This window comes from Macrosteles quadrilineatus, unplaced genomic scaffold, assembly GCF_028750875.1.
Source record: "Macrosteles quadrilineatus isolate MER2022 unplaced genomic scaffold, UCM_ALF_1.0 Scaffold_8__2_contigs__length_117827958, whole genome shotgun sequence".
NCBI classification, from domain to species: Eukaryota; Metazoa; Arthropoda; class Insecta; order Hemiptera; family Cicadellidae; genus Macrosteles; species Macrosteles quadrilineatus.
The window spans coordinates 70,509,798-70,522,286 of record NW_026542601.1 but is presented as its reverse complement, the minus strand read 5'-3'; the positions used below and the strand labels follow the sequence as shown (position 1 = coordinate 70,522,286).

General features: G+C 33.5%; 1 protein-coding gene across 1 annotated transcript in view; it reads right to left on the bottom strand.

Annotated features, from left to right (window-relative positions):
- LOC129000151 (uncharacterized) overlaps nucleotides 1–8,589 on the bottom strand; it is a 63,306-nt gene extending 54,717 nt beyond the window's left edge. Inside the window, exon 1 of the mRNA XM_054427084.1 lies at nucleotides 8,522–8,589. The gene's annotated coding sequence lies outside the window, so the exon portion shown is untranslated. The remainder of the gene's footprint in view (nucleotides 1–8,521) is intronic.
- Nucleotides 8,590–12,489: the final 3,900 nt, after the last annotated feature.

The following is a 12,489-nucleotide window of genomic DNA, read 5'->3' as shown; positions in this document are numbered from 1 at the left end:
GCTACCTGACAAAGTGGGCTTTCTTGTACTGATTTTAGTAGCTAATTGCTGAATTTACTTACTTTTGCAGCACTCGTTTTACTTTTGCCGCACTCATTTTACTTTTGCCACATTCATTTTTTCGCACTACAGTTTTCTAGCCAAACTACACAAAACAGTGTGCTTTTATTAGGCACGTAATACGTGTACGCTTGAAAAGAAGTTGGCAACAATTAAGATACTACGACTACGATCAGATGGTGCAGCGTTTCCCATTTCGTTCAAAGCTTGGATTTAACCTAACCTAAAGATGTGTTGTATAGTGTTTGAAAGACTACTTTGCACACTAGTTACAGAAATAACTATTTTAACAGAATCTTCATTTATACAACCAACCAAAGGGTTGAGTCGAGTTGCAGCACACAATATGTTTAGACACCCGTGATCATACAATTAGTGTTAGTTTCGTGTGTTTCGAGTTGTCGTGTTTGTCCTAAACCATGAACTGAGAGAAGAAGTTTGTTTATGTGCACAGCTGATGACGCCACAAGAGTATCGGACCGTGTAATCAGTTAGAATCAACGCAGGATCGCAATTTGAGCAAGGTTTTGTTACCCTCACTCATCAAAGTTTATGGGTTAGCTTTGCTCTTTGATAGCAAAGATTTTTCGGAAGTGGTTTGCATATTAGAAAATTATTGATTATTTAAAGATATTGAGATATTTGATATTAAAAACCATTTGTTAGTTTAATCTTTGAAAATAGTTTTCCTTGCTAAGTTTGTTAAAGAAAGGACACTTTTAGTTTAGTTCGGTTTAGTTCAGTGGAACTGTGGTGTGTTTCCAAACATTTTCGGAATTCAATTAAGGTGAAATACCTCAACGAGGAGGGACAAGCCAGTTACCGAAGTCCCCTATACGGAAGTAACCATTAGTGCAGAACGCTGGAGGGATCAAGCAAAATGTTGTCAACATGTCCCTATCATCATATTTGGCTCACCGAAAATATTAAAAATATTTGTAGGGAGGTCATAAACAACTAAAATAATAATTCCATAAACACATTTTCAAGTTTTTAACATTAATATCTACAAAAAATATGTTTATGAATCATTAGATTATGTTTATGCAATAAATCTGAATAAATTTCTCAAGTGTCTCTAATTTTTATTTTTTCCATGAATATGCCTAGCTTGCTCAACGACTCGTAATACTGTATTGGTTTTATCATTAAAACCATATAATCAATCTTATAAACTATGAATTAAACTATCTATGTTCATAATGTAACTTCCTAGTACCTTGGGTATATTTCGTTAACACCTTATAGGAGTAAAATAGGTAACTTATGGTTATTATTTTTCGTTAGTTATGGTGTACATATCACCATATCATAATTGTCATGAGACAACTGGGTGTATTAACCTAAATGAGTGATGTGTACTGTAGAATGTAATGAGAGATTATTTGTAATTATTTACTGACTAAAATTAAGTGTTTCTTTGATAATTAAAAAAATCCCAATTAAAAAGAACAATTGAGGGGCCAACTGGGTACAGTTTTACCATCCAAAAAATAGTGGCTTTTCTCAGTATGAAACACACCTTCTGTTTACTAGCCAACTTTACTCACGACTGGCTGATCAGTGCTCGTATAGCGCAGTGTGCAGGTTCGTGTCGCTCACTTTCATACTAAATTGTTATTATTCTAGTTACCGTGGTCATTATTAATTAATCACAAGTAACCAGCTGATTATTTAACCTTGAGGAACTAATCAGCTGTCAACCGTAATAGTATCAATCACGCTGCCTAGGACAACAATATTAAATTGAGGGACAAACAACGTGCGAATTGGACAGAACCACATTCGAGTGAGGAAAAATAATCAGCTGATTACTTTCCCTGCTATTGCAACGTTAAACTACGCGTGAAAACCACAGTGTATAGCTTGATAATTAGCAGACACTGCGGACAAACAGTTCTTCAAGGACTAAATGTTATTCCAGTTTTAAAACGTACACACTTATATGGTAATGATTTAAGCTGATGACACCTTAACTAAATTCAATTCTGGTAATGAATACTAAGTAGTTCTAATGTCAAGTCGTTCTAATTTATGCAACCTAGAAAAATTTATCTTTTAAAGGACACACTTGTTATCTTTGTTCAGAGCCAATGTACCACCTTCTTAGGCGCTAGCTCGGGACCATTATAAAATTACTTCAGACTTGGCCAAGAGGGTCGTGGCATCACTTAGATAAAATCCATTTTTGGTTGGTGGGAGTTGATTCCGTGACCTTTTTGAACTCTGTGTTCAACCACTAGAAAAGCTCACTCCGCAAACACTGCATGCTTACATTCTAAAAATCAGTTATTAAAACCTTGCAACACTATAGCAGCATACCTATTAATTTTAAAACTGAACCATAACGTGTCGTCATAGTTTATTGTTTCTATAACCTTCGTATGATGCCTGAATTGAGTAATCATCAAGAATAGGTGCAAAATTCAAGTATAAAGCATCAAGAATGAAGCAGTGACGTGTAGTGAGGTGGGAGGGGTGAATTGACGTTTGGGTGGTTCAATGAAGTTGTAGGAGAATCTTTAAAAATAGACCTCCATGACCAGGAGATTGGAACCATGACACGAGCGAAATCCTCCGGTTCTCTTAAAACAGAGATTGTGGATAAATGTTATTGTTGACAAAAAATGTTTGTACCTTTAGTACGGTAGTGCATTTATGGTCCAAAATCAAACATAACACCTCTGATATTAGAACAGAAATGTCCAGTTAAAATATACTTGCGTACCACTGAAATTAATTAGCTGATTATACTAGTTTATAAATCTCTCTTATATTTCGCATACGTACCTCCACTTGTTAATATTTTATCCAACCGTTTGAAATTTTAAATTGTATTTCGTAATACTAAAAATTATAACTACTCAACAGTTACGCGGGTATTTACGTCTGTAGGTAGCCTTCAAACAACATTTTTAACTGTTGAAAAAAGTATTCAGTTTTATTTATGTTTATGTTCTGAATTTATTGTAGGCCTATTTCAATACGAACAACGCTTAGTATTGAAACTAATAGTTGTATGTTATTTTCTGATACATCACATAGGTTTTTGCAAATATTTGTACCAAATAGCAACTTTGTAATGGAATAAACAATTTAGTCTATTTACCAAAATTGACAAATATAGGCAATTGAAATAATAAACCCCCCTCTTGCAAATAAATACTCTTTCAATTATAACCAACTACACGGTTTGTAGCTGGTACTGGTCGCATAAACTCGAACCAATTTCATAACTTACTTTGTAACTAATAATTGCAAGTCGCTTATCCAATCGACGGCAATTGCTTTAGTTTGGTCTCGCAACTCCAAGCAGTATAAAACCGCACATCCACCAGCATGTGTGTTTATTCTGTAAGTACGTCAGGGAAAGTTATGTTTGACAGTTTGAATGACGTCATAGAGTCAGTGACGTATGTTTTGTTACTTGTAACATACGTAGGCAGCCTTGAAGCTCGAGTAAGATAGCTTCTTGTGCTCGTCACGACGAATATGCTTTACTCATTAGAGCAGCTAACACTGAGACCACTCTCTCATTTTCTCTTTATACGATCTCAACTTTCTTACATTTCGACATGATATAGTTGCAGATATAGCTAATTATCCTATCGGAAAACATAAGTTACAGAGGTATTAATAGTAATACCAAGACCGGGGAAATGTTCTCTTTATAAGGCCATCAGAAGCTCAACACATTTAGCTTTGTTGATACCTTGATGAAAACGAATCTATTATTAATATTGTACTATGTTTCAATATTTACCTAGAATAATACTAAGTTTGGGTTCACGCTCCTTTCATGGTAATGATAGGAATAAGAGAGGATTTTTCAAAACTCCTATTGAAGGTTCGTTGAAATTAAAGTGCTTGCTTATAAACAATTATTTTTCTCGGATCACCTGATTGTAGATTATTATTCTTAACTCACAATGTAATTTCTATTTGAAATTATTATACATTGCCCCGCTTTCATTAGTTGTTAGTATTCATAGCAATTGAAAACTTTTAACGAAGTTTTGTATTGATGGTTACGCGGTTAAAACAAATCATAACCAAAGTGTATGGACAAAACTGTAAAATGTATAATATATCTTATAATTTTGTTACCTACTGATTGAAACAGGTAAGTTACGCGACTATGATGTAAGAACCCCCTTTCGGATCTTAAATGGTTTGAAAACTGCAAAATTTTTCATGACTCTGTATTCGACAATAGCCCATTTCCATACAGCTGAAATATTCGAAAATCGTGAATTTCCATACACCAAAAACAGTGATCAGCTGACTTTTCTTGACATAAACATTACTTTCGCTACACAAGCAATACTTTGCCTGACACCAACAAAGCTACAACTGAAGTTTTAATTTTTTTTTAAGTTCGATGAAGTAGTTTTTTTCATCGTGATGAAAAGTAGTGTTCAATACTCGTCACGATAGTCCCATTTCGGGGCGAGAGAGTGGTCGATTTACATGCCAGTCGAAGACGAGCATTGGAAACAATAATATCGAGCTTTTTGACTAGTAGTGAAATATACTATTTTACTCCCTAAAAGAAACATATAATTTTAGTATCCATAGAAACTTCCCTAACCATCGAAGAATATTAAATGAACCGTACAAACTTTCTGATCAGAGATAACATTATTTTTTATGTTAATATGAAGAAAAGTAACCCTATATTTAAGTTTCGTAGAGAAGATGAGGAACGCAAACACTATAACTGAACAAGGATTATGCCCCAACAAAAAAAAGTTATTTGATTACATGATTTTGTCCAAGTTGTAAGTTCTTAGTACATATTTGTATACTTTATTATACTTTCTCAATTTCTAGCGAGTAAACATATTTTATTTATTACTTGGTTGATGTTTTTCCATCTAATTTAATGTTTTATCCTCGATGTTGTTAAGGTACCTATTATGTTGCGTGTATTTTCTAAGTAACATTTAGCAGATAGCCTACAGTTTTATTTTTTACATCGCCGGTGTTTATTTTATTAAAACTAATGATTTTTTTATTAAGATGACAACTACTTAAGAATAGGATGCTGGAGAAACTTCTCACTACAACCTACGACAACGTCACAGTTTTAGATCCAGGAATGCAAACTTAGAACTTAGAATAAAGAAACATATGTCCTATAAACTATGGGCCAAATGTAAAGGCTTTATAATTTATTAAACTTATGCGGATATTAAAGTAGGTGGAGTTGATCATTGACTATATAACACTAGTAGTAGTAGTAGTAGTAGCCTAGTAGTAGTGTTATATAGTAAATGGTTTGATTTACCATGGGTATACCCCAAGAGATATTTTTTATCAACGTATGAAACTATTAGCCCTAAAATACAATAAATAATTTAAATTAATTTTGAAACTCATAAAGGATAAATCCCTCAATGAAGACCGAGACAGAGAGCCGTTATTGATTACGATTCAGACGGCTTTTAAGACTAGTCTTTATAGGACAGTTGTGGCATTTCCATTAAAACTCCTGGCGTGTAAGCAAAGCCTAATCGAACATTTAATTAATATGATTGATCAATAAATTAAAATGTATATACGTTCTATCATAACCATCAATTCAAACTGTGCTTTTAGCGAATTTTCCTATAGGGAAGTAACTATTACATTTGACTTTAGAATCCAATAGTCAATGATATTACCGTAAGTGGCACGGTAAAGCCTTCAGTAATTTTTTTCCGATTTTGATGAAATTTACGCAAATCAACGCTTTAATGCACTAAATTATTTGTTTTTTTTAGCTCTACAAAATGGTTTGGAAGGAAATTGCCAAATTTTATTTTTTTAGGGTAAAAAATGGGAAACCCAATTTTTACCCCATAATCCCCCGTTCCCATAGTCTGATCATCCTAGTTCGCGATCTCGTTCGAATAAATGTAGGTTTACACGTTTGTACCAAAATTCATCAAAATTGGATCATTTTTGCCCAATTTATCGTGCTTACGGACACACATATTTATATAACTATATATTTTGAAATTAGTATAAATTATGAATTCGAACAGATGGCTTCTAGGGACCTCAAAACGAAACAGAAAATCGGTCCTGGGTCCAAGTCTTACCATGAGTACTACGCTAATAGCTTATTCCCTATATGGGAAAAATCGCTAAACACTTTACATTTCTGTGAAGGGAGAACTGACGGGCCTACATGCCAACTTTTAAACGAGTTCTACAGTTTCTATTTTTGCTCGCCCTTCTTGCAACAAAAAATATTTTTTCGGTAGACCTATTTCTATTAGAAAGGTCGAATAGCGGAGAATCTTTCTTAGAACCGACATCGGTTGAAAACGGGCCGTACAACAACCGTACTCTGACACTTATCTCTATTTTAGAACTAGGCTTAGCAGAATCGTTGACTATATACCACAACGTTGTGGTATATAGTCAATGGCAGAATTGAGCAGCAAGGTGAAATACAAAGGCCACTTATTAATAGTTTAATTAACTATGCGTCCAAGAGGGTGCAAAGAGCACATCTTGAATATGTCTACATTTAACCGCGCTTCTCCAAAACATGTCACACCATTTGCTTCAATACTGATTGGGAAAAAGGTTCCGTGTTATCCGTATTACCATCGTAACCAATAATCGAAAACTAAATTTCCTTTCTAAAATCTTACCACGTGTTTTTGATGATTCTGTTTATCAGTTTGTTGTAAATTATACTTTAGTTACTAGTATAAACTATCGGTATAAGTTACATAAACAAAATACATTGACCAATCGGGTTTTATATAACTGCGTGTTTTTAAGGTTCTATATGATTCAATAGGTAGGGGCCATCTCCAGTATGATCACTGATTCTGTTTACCCGGGCCTAGGGGTGAGGTGGAGGGTGGTGGGAGATGAGGTGACCCCCCCTCCCCCCGAAACACCCTGATCCGGGAGGCTGTTGTAGGGTGGAATACAAAGCATCCCTGATAAAAGCAAGCTGCATTGAATTTTTACTAACCTTTTGTATCATTAAGGGAAGGTATATTTACGTGGCACAGTACATTATACACTGTAAAAGTCTTTCATGAAAATAGTGTAGTATGGTATGATTAGTACTTTGATTGAGGTAACAAATTGTTTAATTTTCAAGCTCTATCAAACGACTAAGGTACACTTCGATTGGTAGGGGTGATGTGATGAAAACTGTTTGCATGTTGTGGGAGTTTATTTGAGACCAAGTCTATAACATTGTATACACCCTCGAAACACTCATAAAAACAAGTGTACTTTATAGATTTTGAATTTACTTGAGTACGTAATGTTAAGTGGATTTATATCAATTGTAGTTAATTATAGCAGGGTTAGTACCTATAAACAACATCGCACCCAGTAAACATTGTTTACTAAACAAACAAAGAATCAAGAAATTGTCAAGGTAATGTCGGTCGTCAATTTTATGAATCGTATATTTACTGAGGATAGTTGAGTTATCCTGGCATTAAGCTACAATAAATCATTCAAACTCGATAAGAGAATCTCAACGAGATCTTAAAATTAAACTTGTTACCAAATACACAGTTCTTGTCCGAGGTCTTTACTTAAGGACACCAATGTAAGCGTATTCAAAGAGATTCGAAAATTGTTATGTCGTTTTCGCTATAGTTGTCCTAATGTAATATGCAGTTTTCGAAATTCAAATCTGTAATACAAATGCAACTACTAAAACGAACGATGTTCTTTGGTTTTGGGGGACTTAAAAATGAAAGATTACAGTGAGGTGGACCTACGAGTATATCTAACGATGATGACGACGGTGGAGGTACCGGTAATTTTAACAAAAACATTAAACATACAGTGTTATTCGTCAACAAATAAATAGGTGACCATGCAGCTTCATTAAACGACAAACAGCACAAAACTGTTAATAATCATAGATAGGTACCCAAAAAAGAACACGTTCGTGAATACCATGTTTTATAAATTAACTACTGTAGTGTGATATGGTTGACATTTCACTATTTATTTCATAAGGCGAATGAGTAAGTTTTTAGTCTTTAGAAAATACCGTCGGTTCCAGATGGTTTTGGAGTGTTATCCTGTTAATTATTTTTATAGTTCACGAAATTTTTTAACAAAAGCTTGAATAGTTAGTTATATATATATATATATTTTTTTTTTAGTTTTATCCGTAATCCAATACCATTGACTATTTGATAATAGTCATAGCTAATACTTAATATTTTAATGTTTTACACATTTCCGGCACATACAAACATATTAAAAAGATTAAAAAAATACAAACACTGTATACAAGAAACCAATATAAATTTAAGCCATGAATTATTTTGTAATAAATGTAAATTCTTACAGTTAGACAGTTTTTACATATATTTTCAAACAAAAATATGCCCACTAAAATAAATATTTTAATAATTGTCAGGTCATTTTGAATTTTTGAAACACTTACTAAAACAACGAAGATTTTCTAATATCCACCAACCTTTTTATGTAAATCCAATTCCAGTCAAGTAAACAACACATAATCCAACATCGTAGGTTAGGGATACATCCGTACACAGGAAAATTCGCGCACCATCTGAATCTAAAGGAACTGGACGACTCGCAGGCTGGCCAATTCAGCGCTCCTGCCAAACAAATTTCCCGACTTTCCTTAGTTTTCCCCTACAATGATTTATGATAACAACACACGTAAACAAAAGATTAAGCTCGGAGATCGACTTTCTTTGGCGAGATTTGTTACGATGTAATAAAACCGTCATCATTCCACATTTATGTTTGGGCGTTTTTTTGTCCGTCGTTCAATGCTATAAAATGCCTTGAGATTGTCTTTTGGCGAAAGTACATTACTTCATCTATGGTACTAGCAACATGAAAATCTATCCTATCCTATATTCTAATACGAGCTATGCCTGTTTGTCTATATAGGTACATATACCAACATCCAGCGGAAGGATTTTGACTAGATTTTGGAACATATATTCCAATACGAGCTATGTCTATTTGTCTGTACTGTAATATATATATATCGTCATCCAGCGGAAGGATTTTGACTAAATTTTGAAATTAGGGACGGGACTTATAGCCCTAAAAACGTAATTGGTGACAGCCACTACCTCAGGAAATTCGCGTTCACAGACTCATATAATGTTGGGGCAATAGCCACTATTCTAGTAATTATTTTGTACAAACTATTAGCCTCATGGGTTACCCTACCTTGAATTATCGTTTAACATTTTTGTATATTATAATATGTATAATAGTTATTACCATTGACTATACACCTCTACTCGGTGTATAGTCAAATTTCGGCGAAATTTCAAATTTCGGCATGAGAAAGAGTTTCGACAAAGGCCTAAGCAAGCATGCCAGCTGTTTTATTCGAAAACTATTCAAAATTTCACAACTTTAACCATTATTATCTTTGAAACGGTTAGGTTTATAAAAAAAAACACAAGAGCAAAATTGTCTTAAAATTACATTTTCTACAGGAATACATCATAAAATACAGGGTGTTCCATAAGAAAAATCAAAGTTGACGGCCATATTGGAAAAATGGCGGCTAAAATATTTTTCTTCGACTTGACTACAATTTAAAAAATAAAAAAATCCAAGGCACTTACCATTTAACTTTTTTTGATATTTCTTATAAATAGTTACGAATAAAAAAGCTGGCACACTTATATCAATCACAATGTATATACATTAAAAATTAGAACTAATAGTGTTTTTGGCCTCTGGGGACATCAAAATGAAAAAGTAAATCGATCCCGGGGCTAAATATTACCGTGCCACCAATGGTAATAGTTACTCCCCTTTAGGGAAATTCGCTAAAAGTAAACAAAAGACTTGAAACATGTGCTTATAACAAGCCACCCACAGTATACCAGCAAATTATAAAATACAGAACAGTACAAACAAACTACAAACTGATAATCATCAGTCGAAGTAACCATTGGGCAAAGATTACATTGGAGATTACTCGATATAGGGGAAAATGGGGAAATATAGCAAGTCAGTGTTGATAAGTGATGAGTGTTTCATGTTGGTGCCGTTTTAATGCACTGCATCAACTCAATGTTTCACTCTTATACATTTTACAATTTGTATCCACTCTTTTTTTTATATTTTACATAATTTGGACAGGTATTCATAATAAATTGAAATTCCGCCGGAACTTATTTAATAAAAGCCAAAATTAGTTGTAAAAACGTTGAGTTTCTTTTATATTGCTTTTACAATTGAAAAAAACTAAACCGGAGCCATGGTCCCCCGGTACTACCAACATAAAACAATATTTTGATACGAATAATTTAAATAAAAAAAAACTGCAAATGAATTCGTTGTACGAGATTATAAAAAATAATCATATTGTGTGAAAATTCCAACAAAATACGTGCAATGATTAGAGATACTTAAGAAAGAGTTGATGTAGTAGGCAACAGTAAAAAGAAAATTCAAAAAGCAAATGAAAGAGTGCCTTCAATTGTGATACTTAGACCTGAGCACTTAGCTTAATTGTAGTGCAAACAAGCTAACTGCTGCTAAAAGCGCTATTGATTTAATTTCCCCGAAACTCAGCATTGTTCATGTATGTACACTTGGGGGGGTAAACGTTTCTCGATTCAAGCCTCAATCATCGATTGGAGGGCCTTTCAAATTATTCTGGACTGCAAAAATGTTGATGAACAGTTACAAAAACCATTATGAATCGAAATTAAGTTACTTACTTATTTAGTCAAACATTGGGACCACATGTGGTCCTTTCTTACAGATAAGGGAATAATCCTATATCTCTGACTTTTTATCTTTAACTTTTAATTTTATTTTTAACACAATTTGATGACCAAAATCTTTTGAATACTATCAAATTTAACTGTTAAAAAGTTTGATCAGAATAGGTGAAGTACTGACATAGTTATTCTGTTATTCAGAGTTATGAAACACACAATTCCCTTCCTTCTGAGCTATAAAATAAAATACAACATTTGGAAAAGGAAAAACCGAGGCACTCTCGAATCAAAACCCTGTTGTCCCAATGAAGAAAGAAGATGATGGAAATTATGGGGTCACTGTTTCAGAGAACTTCTGTACTCATGTCGAATTAAATGTATTTAGAAATAAGTGCCTACAACTAGAGAATGCTATATCACTACTCCAGAGTGATGTTAATAAATTAAAGAGTGGACACGAAAAAAGTGTGTATACGATGGTGACTGCAACACGACGTGTTTACCGTCAAGAGCACCTAGACAGTGGTCGAATTGCCATTTACTTTTAAATTCATCAGCAACCGCAACCAAAAAATGAAGAGCTCGTCTTCAGCAGAAGACGGCGTCATTACATAGCTAGATAATGCATAAACTAATTTAGTGCTGTTATTTTTTATGGAGTGTCACTTTTTAACATAAAATATGGGGACTATAGTAAGGAGTCAAAAGTAAGCTTTCACTTTGGAGTTTAGACAGTTTTTTGTTATTTTTTTCAATTGCACCACTATTATAGTACAGTACAACTAACTAGTGTACCTGTTGCTCGAATTTGAGCATTGCAAAATATTGAAGGCGTTTTTTTAAACGAATAACGGTCACAATTTCCATTGGCTTAAAAGTCAACTCAAAGATAATGTAATCAATCACTCCACTTCAGTTATAGAAACTGGAAACGAACTCACTCTGAAAACGAACGCTCACTCCACTCCATCTATCGAAACTGAAAACGAACTCACTCGAAAACGAATACTCTTGTGTGTATCATGTGTTTACTATGAACAGCTGTAATTAATACGAATTATTCGTCCGTTTAAGTAAACAAAATCTTTTCTTCATAAGAAATACATTGGGATTTTGATGGCCTGTGGGGCAAAGCCCAAAGACTTTTATTACAGGAATTTGTGAAAGAGGGTCTACACATAAAATACTCAATTTTGACACCTCGTTTGTAAAAATCTGTCAATTATTAACGGAGGAGTAGTGTTTCGTAGAAATCGAGTTCACATATTATATATAAGGATATTGTTTCTTCAAAGAGTTTGCTCAAATTTATCTAAAGGTTGATTATGAATTTTTAAAACAGCTATAATTCTATTTTAATTAAATATGTACACCTATGTTACTATGCATGTAATTAATACTACATTTAAGAGATTGTACTGAAGATATTTTTTCAACATCAGCCTAACTTTTATTCGTGTCAATACATAGTACATATAGATAAAATCAGTGACATGATGTTTTAGAGTGATTAATAACTTTTGTTTAGTCAATCCTAATAAATGGCGATGAAAATAAAGCTACCCCATTCTTGGACTTGGGATTCGGTAGAGGTAATTTGATAGAAAAAGTCAAAATTATAACAAAATCTTTTATGTTCTTTGTACAAAATATTTTACAAAGGTGGAAGTCATGTTGAATAAAAATAGCAAGAGGAATAATCAATTGATGGTAAATA